This window comes from Ascaphus truei, chromosome 17 (genome assembly GCF_040206685.1).
Source record: "Ascaphus truei isolate aAscTru1 chromosome 17, aAscTru1.hap1, whole genome shotgun sequence".
NCBI lineage: Eukaryota > Metazoa > Chordata > Amphibia > Anura > Ascaphidae > Ascaphus > Ascaphus truei.
In genome coordinates, this window is record NC_134499.1 from 31,184,219 (window position 1) to 31,199,790 (window position 15,572).

Sequence of the window (15,572 nt, forward strand, 5' to 3'; positions counted from 1 at the left end):
AGAAAGTTACAATGTATCTGTATATAATTCGCTTTTATACTTATCAATCTTTTGGACATCGTCGGTCCTGCGAGGACATCAGAAGTAGAAAATTACAAGGGATGTATAAAGTGATAACTCTTCTATCCATGGTTCCCTTCAAGGTACCGCTGCCAGAGCCCAGAGTGACTAGTAAACCAGCAGTGTTTTGTATAATGGGGTTAATCCAGGGGTGCTGAACTCCAGTTCTCAAGACCCCCCAACAAGTCAGGTTTTCAGGATATCCCTGCTTCAGCACAGGTGGCTCAATCAGTGTCTTCGACTGAGAATCCTGTGCTGAAGCATGCTCTACGACTGCACCACAAGTTGAGCCACCTCTGCTGAAGCTTGGATATCCTGAAAACCTGACCTGTTGGGGAGGGGGGGGGGGGTCTTGAGGACGGGAGTTCAGCACCCCTGGCATAGAGCCCCTCTGTACCAATGCATTGCATGGCCATCTCACAATGCAACTTTTCCTTACCATTATCTATGATGTGTCTGACACTCAAGCAGTGAAGGGTTAAGATAATAAAGAAGCTTTCATGAGCATCCACAGGGATTGGTAACTGCTGCTGGGAGATGTGTGTGTGAGCAAAGGTATTTGCTGCTCCTCTTTGGAATGCAGATCATGCCTTTGCCAGCCTTCCTCGGAGGCCCAGATCCCAAAGCATCGCAGCGGGACTGCCACTATTACACAAGGCTTTGCGGCCAGTGGGGCTTACGGTGCTTTGCGTTTATGGTGCATTCAAACATTGCAGGCTTCCGGTGGCTTCACATGGACCCATCCTTTTGAATGAAGACATATGGAAGTCTACAGTGCTAACGACGATTCGCGCAGCTCGTTAAAGAGGATATATACGCCGCATTACATCCCCGCGGTGTGTATTACGGGAGTTGACGAATTTGCCTTCTGCTGGAATGGTAATAAAGTCACTTAACCATGTATGCATCATTTTATTTGTACAGCGCCAACAATGTCCGCAGAAAAAGGACAATACAAGGTAAATAAATTGCAAATAATGGGGGTAACAGCAGGTAGATGGCACGACAAGGCAAAGGTAGACGCTGCCCCAAAGAGCTTACAGTCTAAGTTGTATGGCAGGAGGCTTACAGACACAGTAGGAGTAAAAGTGCATTATGTACTTGTCATCATAACTCTGTGCCCAGGACATACTTGAAAACGAGAGGAAACTCTTAATGTATTACTTCCTGGTAAAACATTTTATAAATAAATAAAACACATTTTAAAAGTGATCAAAAAACATCTAACACCTCTACCGTATTGAGATGCTTGTTTAGTTTACACTTAGTGCTGTGATGTGTTGCTGGCCCTGTCAGCACTAGCAGCTTATAACGAATGGGCGTCTCATGAGACCTTTTGCTCCCAAGCTCTTAATATCCAAAGCAGACAGATTGTGGCTCTGTGTGGTCAGAAGATCTTACATCAGCATCCTGCCACTCCATGTCAGGAGGTCACAGAATGCCAACCTGATGCAAACCAATGAGAAGCTGATGCAAAACCTGGGAGCAGTTACAGAGTTACTGGTGACAGAAGCGCAGTGTCACACAGCTCAATGAAATGAGTCCGAATTCTGTGTCCGGAACTGACAGGAAACCGGGGTGACACAGAGGAGTAACCCCTTCCGAGACAGAAACCTCCAGAACACCCTCTGTGCCAGGGGCGGCCAACTCCAGTCCTCAAGGGCCACCAACAGGTCAGGTTTTCAGAATATCCCTGCTTCAGCAAAGGTGGCTCAAACCAGTGGCTCTGTCATAATGACTGAGCCACTGATTGAGCCACCTGTGCTGAAGCAGGGGTATCCCTAATACCTGGCCTTTTGGTGGCCCTTGAAGACTGGAGTTGGCCACCCCTGGTCTATGCTTTTAATGGGAATCATATCATTTAATAAACATACAAAGTAGATATGCATTAATTAATAGTTTTATTAAACAGCGCTTCAGCGTGTGCAGCATCGTTCAGGATCTTTGCCCCTACGAGCTTGTGGACACTCCCAGGGATTCTGCTTCTCCTTCTCACACAAGGCTGATATTATTTTATAAAGTGTTACTTGTGCGCAGCAGAAGGTGTAATAGATGAAAGCAGCACGTCCAAAATCCAGGAAGCCAATATTCCAGGGCAACTCCAAGTAACATAAAAACTATTTAAGGGCACCTTGATAAAGTCTGTCTGGACGAAACGCGTTGGTGCATTTCTACACTGCCATTTGTGAGCTGATTGTGCAATAAATAGTTTTTATGTTACTGGGAGTTGTCCTGGAATTTTTGCTTCCTTGATTTTGGCTGCGCTTCTTTCATCTATTACACCTTCTGCTGCTGTTACAAGGATTGCACGCCCTGGGGTGACTGCTGATTTGTCTTTTATCATCACTGGCAGATAATGGGCAGCAGCCATTTATTATTTGCCTAAAACCAGTGCCTGTTCTGCATTTAATTAATTGATGGGAAATGTATTTAGTGGCCAACTATTGTGGTAGTCAGGTGGACTCCACTAGGTCCTCATCTCCCGTTGCTATGTGGATTCAGTGGATATGGACATCTCAGAAAATACTCTGGACATGAATTGAAGTTTATTTTAAAAAAAAATTAGAGCATACATGTGCTTGTGAGCACCATTCACTAGTCAACACTTGTGCGTAGCAGAAAACGCAGTTACAATATATCCCGGTCCTAAGAGCATACAATTTAATGTGTGGTGCAGTATAATATTGTGCATTGGTTTTTCCCGAACATAAGTGCTGCAGAGAAAGATTTATGCAACATACTGTGTATAACAATGGAATCACATCTTCTTAACCCTTTAATGTCAGAGGTGCCTGCAACACGTTTCAATGCTGATCCTTGCGGCAGTCAAAGGTATTACTGCTTGTAAACGGAGTGCAGTAATGCAGGTTTTGAGATCCACCCCGGCCCAATAATTACAAGTATTTATGATACTGGACTTGGTGAAATACAGGTAGTCCTCGTTATCCAACGTTTCACTTTACAACGAATGGCATATCCAACGCTTTACAATGCAACCCTAAGGGATAGTTTTTGACGCCTGAAAGCGTTATCCAACGCTCACCGCCACTGATTAACATGGGACTCGCTTTACACCGGTTTCACTATCCAACGCTACTTCCAGAACGGGTCCCGTTGGATAACCGAGGACCGCCTGTACAGTTTTCTCTTCAGTAACTGCTCTGGGACACGTTCATGTGTTAAATAGTCTGAACTATGCCCTTGTGAGTCACAAGAGGAAGATGAAGTCACTGTACGTTAGGGAGAGTGTGTCCGAGTGAAAGAAGGGACAGTGACAAGCTACAATAAATGTATCATTTTCTCACCTGGAAACAAGTGTGTAACGTTCTCCACAATATTTACAGTTAGTACAATGATAGGAGGTCAGAGAAAAGTATTCTGAACCCCGTCTGAACAAGCGTCAGACATCAAGTACAGAGATGGATCATACCTTGGTGCGGACTGGGTTGGAGCTTTACAAATAAATGATGATGATGATGATGATGATGATGATGATGATGATGATGATGATGATGATGATGATGATAATAATATAATAGTGTATCATGGCAGAGTGGTCCCTATCTGCTTTCAATTCTTCCCCTGTAACAGATGGCACTTAGATCCCTGTCTAACATGTCGTGAAGCTGTCTTCTTATCAGGGAAGCTTGAAACGCCATTTATTTGAATAACATCAAGAGTAGAAACTTTGGGGCGAGATTATTAATCATTGCACTGGTGTCGCCCAGCAGGAAATAGGGGACCGCGGGGGATAGACCTGCACGGGTGCAACTGGATATATTAACCTTTGTAACGGCCACCCAGAACCTAGGAGCAGGCTGAAGCTGTTCTTTGAACAGTGATTTGCAGGAATCTCTGGTAGTAAAGGGGTTAATAAAAGGCAATTTTGCAAACGTATCTAACTACATCACTTCAGCGGTTAGTAAGGCTACCTTGCCTAAACTCAGCACTTACGGGGTTAAAGTCGCCTTCCATATTGTCTTGTATTTTAAGGTACGGTGACTTGTTAAAGTGCCCCACAGTATATCCTAATATATAGAACTAGCAGCGCTATACAAGAACAACAAAAACAGGTCACTTAATCACTTCTCGGAAGGGACTGCCCCCCTTTTCTCTGCCAGAGGGATCAGCTGTGCATTACTTGTCAGGGGCTCAATCAACAACGTGTGGGCAGAGCCTTAATCCTTCCGCTGACCGAGGGGCCGGAGCAATGCGTTGCAGGCCTCCCTGGCAGGGAAAGGGTTAAGTGTCGAGGTCCCGAGACATTCTCATGCTCGCCTCCGACATCTGGCCGCTCTGTCCCTTGGCATTTGCCAAAAGAAACAAGTTGAAAGAGATTTTTTTTAAAATTATTATTTTAAAAAAAGAAGGTAAATCTGAAGGAAGTTGCTTGGTCACCAAGCAGAGCCCGTGTGAGCGGAGCGGGAGGCGCGGGTGTCGTGCCGGGCGGAATGCGCACAACTTCAAAACTCGCCCTCTGCTCCGCAGCGGATAATATCATTGTCACAGTGGGGCTCTAAACAGGATTTTGAGCCTTTGCCATGATTTTTGCTGCTCCACTCACAAGTGGGAGTCGGGTTTATACTTCCTAATTTCCCTGTAAAACTTGCTAAAAAATAAGTATGCTTTCTGCATTATGGGAAGGGACGGGGAGCTTCACGTACATGGAGTCTCTACTTATTAGAAGGCAGCCTCACACTTGTGCGGTGTGTATCACTCATTAGAAGGCAGCCTCACTCATGTGTGGTGTGTATCACTCATTAGAAGGTAGCTTCACTCATGTACGGTGTGTATCACTCATTAGAAGGCAGCCTCACTCATGTGCGGTGTGTATCACTCAGAAGGCAGCCTCACTCATGTGTGGCATGTATCACTCATTAGAAGGCAGCCTCACTCATGTACGGTGTGTATCACTCATTAGAAGGCAGCCTCACTCATGTACGGTGTGTATCACTCATTAGAAGGCAGCCTCACTCATGTACGGTGTGTATCACTCATTAGAAGGCAGCCTCACTCATGTATGGTGTGTATCACTCATTAGAAGGCAGCCTCACTCATGTGTGGCATGTATCACTCATTAGAAGGCAGCCTCACTCATGTGCGGTGTGTATCACTCATTAGAAGACAGCCTCACTCATGTACGGTGTGTATCACTCATTAGAAGACAGCCTCACTCATGTCCGGTGTGTATCACTCATTAGAAGGTAGCCTCACTCGTGCGGTGTGTATCACTCAGAAGGCAGCCTCACTCATGTGTGGTGTGTATCACTCATTAGAAGGTAGCCTCACTCGTGCGGTGTGTATCACTCAGAAGGCAGCCTCACTCATGTGTGGTGTGTATCACTCATTAGAAGGTAGTTTCACTCATGTACGGTGTGTATCACTCATTAGAAGGTAGCCTCACTCATGTGCGGTGTGTATCACTCAGAAGGCAGCCTCACTCATGTGTGGTGTGTATCACTCATTAGAAGGTAGCCTCACTCATGTACGGTGTGTATTGTCTCTGTACTTTCTCCCTACTTACCACTTAGATTGTAAGCTCTTCGGGACAGTGACTCTTTTTCTAATGTTACTTTTATGTCTCAAATGCTTCTTCCCATGATGTTATATTATTATGTCACGTGTATTACTGCTGTGAAGTGCTACATAAATATGAGATACAAACATATATATTTTGTAATTGTTTTAACATACTGTATTGTTACTCTGCCTAGCTGGGTCTTCCACTGTTTTATATGGATCACTTCAAATGTTCCTTCAGGTTCCTATCTGCTGGAGCTGCATGGAGTAATGACGGTGACGTGTGGAGTTACCTTTAGATGTGTGTGAGCCTTTTGCTGCTGGGGGGGGGGGCTGTAGCAGCACCCCAGGACTGATAACATTTCATTTGCAATAAAGTGGGACCACTTCGGATATGTTTATTATACAAACTCTTCAGGAACAGCCGCCCAGCTCACTGGATGGATGCTGATCAGCAAGAGGATGACAGCAACCAGTCTCTTTTTGCCGTGCTAGGGACCCCCAATGAGTGTCGAATCCACTATAAGGGGGTCTGCTCGATAGGATGTACGGGAAACTGCCAACAAATGGACTGAGAAAATGTGCAACCTCACTAGAATGTAGCAGCTTCCACGTCAGCTAGCAAAGCGTCTGTGCACGACCCTACGCGTTTCATCGCATACGTGACTTCATCAGGGTTCCTATATACAGTGTTCGACAAACCTATACATTTGCTCGCCCCGGGCGAGTGGATTTAACCCCCGGGCGAGTAAATATTGGCCCAAGCAGCACACGTTTGGTACTAGGTGGCGAGTAGATTTTTTTGTGTGGTATATATATATATATTGTGACAAACGGCTTACTCCGGGGCTCCGCCGTCTGTCCGGGACTGTTAGAACACGGTCTTTTAGGGTAGGTTAAATGATGAGACGTCACGTACTGTTCCTTTAAACAGGCTATGCCTGGTTTATTCAGTCCCAGGCACTGAGACTGCCACAGTTTAAACAGAAAACAAAGCCAAACAAAAAGCTGCTCGTCTGAGCGATAACTTAAACTTAGATGTCCCTGACTCAGAGTTGGAAGTGGCTTGTCCACTTCCACCAACAAAATAAGTACCTTTGCAGTCTTTAGACAAACTAACAGAATGAATGAAGCGATTTGGGAAAGAGGCTTTCTCACCCCTCTGCAGTTCAGCAGCCTTCCAGGCTCTTGGGCGGGGCCCAGAGGAAACAGGAAACAGGTCTTATATACCTGAACTCTAATCAGCATGACAGGTGACAGAAAACAGGCAGCAGACAAACTGTGGAATGGAGTGCCTGTACCACGAGGCTGCCCTGTTCAGCTTAGACAGGACAGAAACTGTTCAGTATCCTGGGAGCCCTGTATATGGAGTTTATTACCAACCCCTGGTTTCTGTCACATATCCTCCCCCCCAGCTCAGACCTCGAGGGGTGAGCGACCATGGATATTAGGGAGTGCATCCTTGACAACCCGTCGGCATTGCCATGTTTGTGCCCCGACCTGTGTTCCACAGAAAATTTAAAGGGCTGTAGGCTTAGGAACCACCTGGTCACCCTAGCGTTCTTCTCCCTATTTTGACACATCCAGGTAAGGGGTGCATGATCTGTGACCAACCGGAATTTTCTCCCCAACAGGTAGTATTTGAGCGTCTCTACAGCCCACTTTATTGCGAGACACTCTTTCTCGACTATGGAGTAATTTTTCTCCTGGGGATTTAGTTTCCTACTTAAATAAAGGATGGGGTGCTCCTCCCCTTGAGACTCCTGGGAGAGTACCGCCCCCAGCCCTACCTCAGATGCGTCGGTTTGGACTACGAACTCTTTGGAGAAGTCAGGTGTGACCAACACTGGTTGGGCACAGAGAGCTTCTTTCAGGCTTCTAAAGGCCTGTTCGGCTTCGGGGGACCACTTTACCATTAGCGGTCCTCTTGCTTTTGTGAGGTCGGTTAGTGGGGTTGCCTTAGTTGCAAAATTGGGAATAAACCTCCTATAGTAGCCAATTAACCCCAAAAAGGTCCTTACTTGTTTTTTTGTGACTGGCCTTGGCCAATTTTGTATCGCCTCTACTTTGAGTGTTTGTGGTTTGAGTAACCCTCTACCAATAGAATACCCCAGATACTTGGCCTCCTCCAGACCAATAGTGCATTTAGCGGGGTTAGCAGTTAGTCCAGCAGACCGAACTGCATCGAGCACAGCTTGGACCTTTGGAAGGTGGGACTGCCAATCTTCACTATGGATTACCACATCATCCAGGTAGGCGGCAGCGTACCGAACATGTGGTTTTAAAATTTTATCCATCATTCTTTGGAATGTGGCGGGAGCTCCATGTAAGCCAAAAGGCAGCACCTTATATTGAAAGAGGCCGTCTGGGGTTGAGAAGGCTGTTTTTTCTTTTGCCCTTTCTGTGAGGGGAACCTGCCAGTACCCTTTTGTTAGGTCTAGGGTTGTGAGATATCGGGCTTTGCCCAGTCTCTCTACAAGTTCATCCACCCTGGGCATAGGATAAGTATCAAATTTTGACACCGCGTTTAGTTTCCGGTAGTCATTACAAAACCTTGTTGTACCGTCTGGCTTTGGGACTAAAACTATAGGGCTGTTCCACCCACTTTGGGATTCCTCAATTACGCCTAGTTTTAGCATTTTTTTAACCTCTAAACTTATAGCCTCTCTCTTGGCCTCTGGGATTCGGTACGGTTTAAGGTTAACTCGGACCCCCGGTTCAGAGACTATGTCATGTTTAATTACGTTAGTTTTACCTGGCTGTGTAGAGAAGATTTCTTTGTTCCTTCTCACTAAACTCTGGACCTCTCGTTTCTGATGCACGGACAGTGTTTCAGCTATGCTAACCTCTGGGTCAGTTTCTTGATTCTCTGACGGACCTGGGGGTACTAGGGTTAACAAGACCTCTCTATCTTTCCAGGGCTTGAGTAGGTTTATATGGTAAATTTGCTCAGGTTTCCTCCTACCTGGCTGCCTTACCCTATAATTTACTTCTCCCACTCTTTCCAAGACCTCATATGGCCCATGCCATTTAGCAAGGAATTTACTCTCCACGGTGGGAACCAGAACTAGTACCCTATCACCTGGAAAAAAAATTCTGACCCTAGCACCCTTATTATACGTATTCCTTTGTGCTTCTTGAGCTTTCTCCATGTGTTCCCTCACTATGGGTAGGACTGCAGCAATGCGGTCCTGCATTTGGGCAACATGCTCTATTACACTTCTGTAAGGGGTAACCTCGTGTTCCCAAGTTTCTTTGGCTATATCCAGTAAGCCCCTTGGATGTCGGCCATACAATAGTTCAAACGGGGAGAAGCCTGTGGATGACTGGGGAACTTCCCTAATGGCAAATAACAGGTATGGTAACAAACAGTCCCAGTTTTTCCCATCCTTATCGACCGCCCGGCGTAACATGCTCTTTAAGGTTTTATTGAACCTTTCCACTAAACCATCTGTTTGTGGATGATAGACTGAGGTTCTGAGATGCTTGATTTTTAGGAGTTTACATAGCTCTTTTGTTACTTGGGACATAAATGGTGTTCCCTGGTCAGATAAGATCTCTTTAGGAATTCCGACCCGGGAAAACAGAAGTACTAACTCTTTTGCTATGTTTTTAGCAGAGGTGCTACGTAGGGGAACTGCCTCCGGATATCGGGTAGCATAATCTAATATTACCAATATATGCTGATGTCCCCTAGCAGACTTTATTAGGGGTCCTACTAGATCCATAGCAATCCGGTCAAATGGTACCTCTATTATGGGAAGGGGTACCAATGGGCTGCGGTATGCTTTGAACGGGGCGGTGATCTGACATTCTGGGCATGAGGAACAATAGTTTGTAATTTCTGCCAGAACCCCAGGCCAATAAAAGCTTCGGAGAACCTTTTCTTTTGTCTTTTCCACCCCTAGGTGTCCCCCCAATGGATGACTATGTGCGAGGTGTAATACTACGTTACGGAATGTCCGTGGTACCAACAATTGTTTAGTTGTAACTGATTTTCTTTTATCAACCCGATATACTAGGTCGTTCTCTACCTCGAAGTAGGGGTAAGCAAGTGACCTATCTGGTTGGCCATGAGTACTATTCTGGTCCCGTATATTTCCCCTTGCTACCGCTAATGTGGGGTCCTCCCACTGGGCCTTCTTAAAACTCCCAGGACTGACCTCTAGGTCAGCGAGGGTCTTATCCTGTACTGGGGTGGTAAGTGCCTGATCAACATCTTGATTTGGGGTATTCCCTACCAAAGTAGTGATGGGGAAGGGAATTTCACAGCACTCCTCCTTTTCCCCCTTCTTATTTGGGCCCTCGTCAACCTCCATTTCTGAAAAAGGGAAAGGATTTGTTTCTTCTAACACTTCGTTATGGTCTGCTATTGAACTCTGGGCGCTATTCTGAGCTGGGGACCACATTTTTAGAAAATGGGGAAAGTCGGTCCCTATTAACACATCATGTGCCAGTTTGGGTACAACACCCACCTTGAAATCTAAAGAACCAAATTCTGTTTCAAAAAAAACATCAACAGTGGAATATTCATGATTATCCCCATGTATACAACAAATTGCCACTCTTTGTGAACTGTTTACCTGTTTCTTCTTAATGGGCAATAGGTATTCGGACACTAGTGTGACCATACTCCCAGAGTCAAGAAGTGCCCGAACCCTCTTACCATTAACCTTTACAAATGCCCACAGATGGTTATTCAAGGGGTCCTCTGGGCTAGGGCCCATACATTGGGACAACAGCGAATAAGGTTCCACGCTGTTGCATTGCATGGGCTCATCATTTAGTGGGCAGATTTTTGCTGTGTGGCCCCTCTCATGACAATTTACACATTTAGGTACATAGTCTGTGTCCCACTTAGAGCCTTTTCCCGGCTCCCCATGTTGGCTATTGCCCTTAGTGTGCGAACCACTGTTGCTGGAGCGGCGTGAAGGTGGTCGCCGCTCTTCAGCGCCCCTTAACCCCGGTACCCTTTTACCGTCTCTGGAAGAGTCCTGGAACCTCGGATAGTGGGGTTGCTCCACGACTGTGGGTTGCGGGTGCTCTTCTGCTGCACTGTACCTTTCTACAAGGGCCACAAGCTCATCCGCATTGTGGGGGTCACTCCGACTGACCCAACGGCGTAAGGCAGAGGGAAGTTTCCTCAAGAACTGGTCCATGACCAACCGTTCCACGATGTGGCTTGCTGAGTTGATCTCGGGTTGTAGCCACTTCCGGGCGAGGTGGATGAGGTCATACATCTGGCTTCGGGTGGCTTTATCCATCGTGAAGGACCATGCGTGAAACCTTTGGGCACGAACAGCCGTGGTTACGCCGAGGCGGGCGAGGATCTCGAACTTCAATTTTGCATAGACGTTAGCTTCGGCTGGCTCTAGATCAAAGTAAGCCTTCTGGGGTTCGCCGCTTAGGAAGGGTGCGATTAGACCAGCCCACTCAGCTTCTGGCCATCCCTCTCTCTGTGCCGTGCGTTCAAACGTGAGAAGATAGGCTTCCACATCATCCGAGGGTCCCATCTTCTGAAGGTAGTGGCTTGCCCTGGTCATTTTCGGAACTGGGGCTGCCTCTGCCAGTGGAAGGTTACTGATAGTCCCCCTCAGGATCTCGAGTTCCTGCTGTAAGCCCTGAGCGAACCGCTTTTGCTCCTCTCTCAGCAGGCGGTTTGTCTCTTGCTGGTTTGCATTAGTCTCTTGCTGGGCTATTAACAGCTGTCGCTGGGTTTCACTCGCCTGTTGCTGGGCTTCATTCGCGTCTTTCTGGACAGCGACATTGCGTACCAGCGCACTCACCACGTCTTCCATCTTGTTTGGAGAGAGAGAAAAAAAAACCTTCTTTTTTTTTTTTTTTTTTTTTTTTTTTAAAGTTCTTTAACCCCCAGACCTTTCAGTGTTCTGCCCGCATTCTCCACCATATGTGACAAACGGCTTACTCCGGGGCTCCGCCGTCTGTCCGGGACTGTTAGAACACGGTCTTTTAGGGTAGGTTAAATGATGAGACGTCACGTACTTTTCCTTTAAACAGGCTATGCCTGGTTTATTCAGTCCCAGGCACTGAGACTGCCACAGTTTAAACAGAAAACAAAGCCAAACAAAAAGCTGCTCGTCTGAGCGATAACTTAAACTTAGATGTCCCTGACTCAGAGTTGGAAGTGGCTTGTCCACTTCCACCAACAAAATAAGTACCTTTGCAGTCTTTAGACAAACTAACAGAATGAATGAAGCGATTTGGGAAAGAGGCTTTCTCACCCCTCTGCAGTTCAGCAGCCTTCCAGGCTCTTGGGCGGGGCCCAGAGGAAACAGGAAACAGGTCTTATATACCTGAACTCTAATCAGCATGACAGGTGACAGAAAACAGGCAGCAGACAAACTGTGGAATGGAGTGCCTGTACCACGAGGCTGCCCTGTTCAGCTTAGACAGGACAGAAACTGTTCAGTATCCTGGGAGCCCTGTATATGGAGTTTATTACCAACCCCTGGTTTCTGTCACAATATATATAGCAACTGTAAATATTACTGTATGTTCATTTGCATGTCTTAGACAGGTCTGCAACCCTGTCTTTCCCCATTGTCACCCAGCATACAGCGCTTCCACTACAGCAAGGGATTCTGGGAAATGACATGCAAATGAGCACTCAGTGCCACCTTTTGTCTCAAGCTCGTATTACACAAGCCAATCCTCAAGCCACTGCATGCTGTTTTAAACACAGCTTTTAAACAGAGGCTGGGATGAGATGCAAAGCCATTAGACCTACTCACATACATGTTTCAACCTTGATGGGTATCATCAGTGTGAGGCTGGTCTTAATGGCTTGCAGGTTTGAGACTAGACTAGGTAATCACCACTGTCATTAAGGTTATGGTGGGTAAGAAAAGTGACAAAAACCCTCCACAGTAAAGCATAAAGCAACTGTAAATATTACTGTATGTTCATTTGCATGTCTTAGACAGGTCTGCAACCCTGTCTTTCCCCATTGTCACCCAGCATACAGCGCTTCCACTACAGCAAGGGATTCTGGGAAATTACATGCAAATGAGCACTCAGTGCCACCTTTTGTCTCAAGCTCGTATTACACAAGCCAATCCTCAAGCCACTGCATGCTGTTTTAAACACAGCTTTTAAACAGAGGCTGGGATGAGATGCAAAGCCATTAGACCTACTCACATACATGTTTCAACCTTGATGGGTATCATCAGTGTGAGGCTGGTCTTAATGGCTTGCAGGTTTGAGACTAGACTAGGTAATCACCACTGTCATTAAGGTTATGGTGGGTAAAAAAAGTGACAAAAACCCTCCACAGTAAAGCATAAAGCAACTGTAAATATTACTGTATGTTCATTTGCATGTCTTAGACAGGTCATATATATATGGGAAAGAAAAAACAAAAGGCGCAAACCACTGGCAATAATGTTTAAACTAATAAACACTGATTTGGGATATATTGTGATGAAAGTCCAATCTGTACAGTCCGTGACTGAGTGAGACCAGAGGTAACTAATACAGACATGGTGGGGAGTGAGTCCTATATGCTTATGTTCAATGAGTTAAACATGCCAGTCTGTGAGATATTTCAGGAGATCATTGTGGCCGAATCCAATGAAAGTGCCAAAAGAGATTTGTGAAAAAAACTATATATATCTTGTATTCCTTGATTCCAAGACGCCATCAATTGTAAGATGCCCCATCGCTTTAATAACAGATTTTCAGGGGGTTTAGAAACACTACCTTAAAAGTACACAAAAAATGTTTTTACTAACCGACAATAGCATACATTTATCCATACACTTACATACCACTTTCTTCTTCAGTATCACAATCAAAGTTTGAGTCTAAGCCATCTTCACGTTAAGAGTCTAAAGATTTTTCTGAATGACTTTTGGAATCAGAGGCATTGAGGTCGGTGTTTTCACACAAAATATAATCCTCTGAGCCATTCCGTGCGTTTCTGGCGCATCGTTTCTTATACGAGTGCTCTACTGTTGTTTTGGGTATTTCTTTAAACAGATACCTGCTACGCATGGCTAAGATCGCACATGCGCAGGCAATGACAACTCCGTCACAACTTGCTCCTCTGCCTGGCGGCTGGCAAAGTTTCTTTAGAAATCGATTGTAAGACGCATCCCGATTTCAGAAATGTTACAATGTGAAAAACCATGCATCTTAGAATCGAGGAAATATGATATATATATATACCGTATTTCCTCGATTCTAAGATGAATGGTTTTTCACATTGTAACATTTATATATATATATATATATATACACACACACACACTAGCTGAAAGTACTGGCCCTTCCCCTCAATATCCGACTGGTATCCCCCCTATCCACCTTTAAAACCCATGTTATAACATACCTCTTTAACAAAGCATAAGGGTAGCTTTGTGGCTGATACTACAGTATACATCTCATACATCGACTTTGGCCCCTTGCAGACACACCAGAACACCTTCCTACTGTCCCATAATAGTTGTCTCCTTTCTGTAATTTGTGACCCTCCAGCTTCCTATCCCCTGTACCTTTCCAATCTGCCCCTTTGTGCCCAGCATGTCCCTGTGCACTGCCCCTCTGTGCCCAGCATGTCCCTGTGCACTGCCTCTCTGTGCCCAGTCTGTCCCTGAGCACTGCCCCTCTGTGCCCAGCATGTCCCTTTGCACTGCCCCTCTGTGCCCAGCATGTCCCTGTGCACTGCCCCTCTGTGCCCAGCATGTCCCTGTGCACTGCCCCTCTGTGCCCAGCATGTCCCTGTGCACTGCCCCTCTGTGCTTAGCATGTCCCTGTGCACTGCCCCTCTGTGCCCAGCATGTCTCTGTGCACTGCCCCTCTGTGCCCAGCATGTCCCTGTGCACTGCCCCTCTGTGCCCAGCATGTCCCTGTGCACTGCCCCTCTGTGCCCAGCATGTCCCTGTGCACTGCCCCTCTGTGCTTAGCATGTCCCTGTGCGCTGCCCCTCTGTGTCCAGCATATCCCTGTGCACTGCCCCTCTGTGCCCAGCATGTCCCTGTGCACTGCCCCTCTGTGCTTAGCATGTCCCTGTGCGCTGCCCCTCTGTGTCCAGCATATCCCTGTGCACTGCCCCTCTGTGCCCAGCATGTCCCTGTGCACTGCCCCTCTGTGCCCAGCATGTCCCTGTGCACTGCCCCTCTGTGCCCAGCATGTCCCTGTGCACTGCCCCTCTGTGCTTAGCATGTCCCTGTGCACTGCCCCTCTGTGCCCAGCATGTCCCTGTGCACTGCCCCTCTGTGCCCAGCATGTCCCTGTGCACAGCCCCTCTGTGCCCAGCATGTCCATGTGCACTGCCCCTCTGTGCCCAGCATGTCCCTGTGCACTGCCCCTCTGTGCCCAGTCTGTCCCTGTGCACTGCTTCTGCAGTCCACAAGTGTTTGATTGAGAGCCCCTAATGCTGCGTGTGTGTGGGACATTGTGCTCTCGTCCCAAACACTGATCTTGCCCTCTTGAAGAACGGTGGCTGCTGTGGTATTTTTGCTAATTGCAAGTTGTAAATTGGCTTTTTAGAGTGACCATGGTTAAGTGGTAACTTGGGGGTTGTGTGATGGGATCATGTTATGTCATTTGTGATGTCATCACTGATGTACTTTGTGAATTGTATCCAAACATAGACAAAAACCTGCTGCTTGATCTTAGGAACCATCATGAAAAATGTGGTTACTTTATATTACCTTGGCTTACAAGTGTAAAAAATTGCACTTAGCTGCACAAACCATTATTATGAAATGAGTAGGCCGCATCAAGGCCCATGGCGGACTGAATTTGACCTGCGGGCCACCACTTAAAGAGCCCTGTTCTACTGATTGCTTGGGGTCTCCTGGTTACCCTTCCTACATTCTAGTATTATCACTTTGATTAATATGTTCCGGCTTAGAACAGAAGTCAGTATTTGTTGCAATATTTCCATCTTTCTCAAGGACATGTGGCTGACGATAGTGTATAAAAATAAGTGAAAAACTTCTTGTGACATCTTGTGGCAAGTTCAATTA

The 15,572-nt window shown here is 46.4% G+C and overlaps 1 protein-coding gene across 1 annotated transcript in view; it reads left to right on the forward strand.

Annotated features, from left to right (window-relative positions):
* Positions 1-15,572, forward strand: part of TMEM43 (transmembrane protein 43) — a 268,845-nt gene that overhangs the window by 103,005 nt on the left and 150,268 nt on the right. The gene's annotated exons all lie outside the window — the stretch shown is intronic.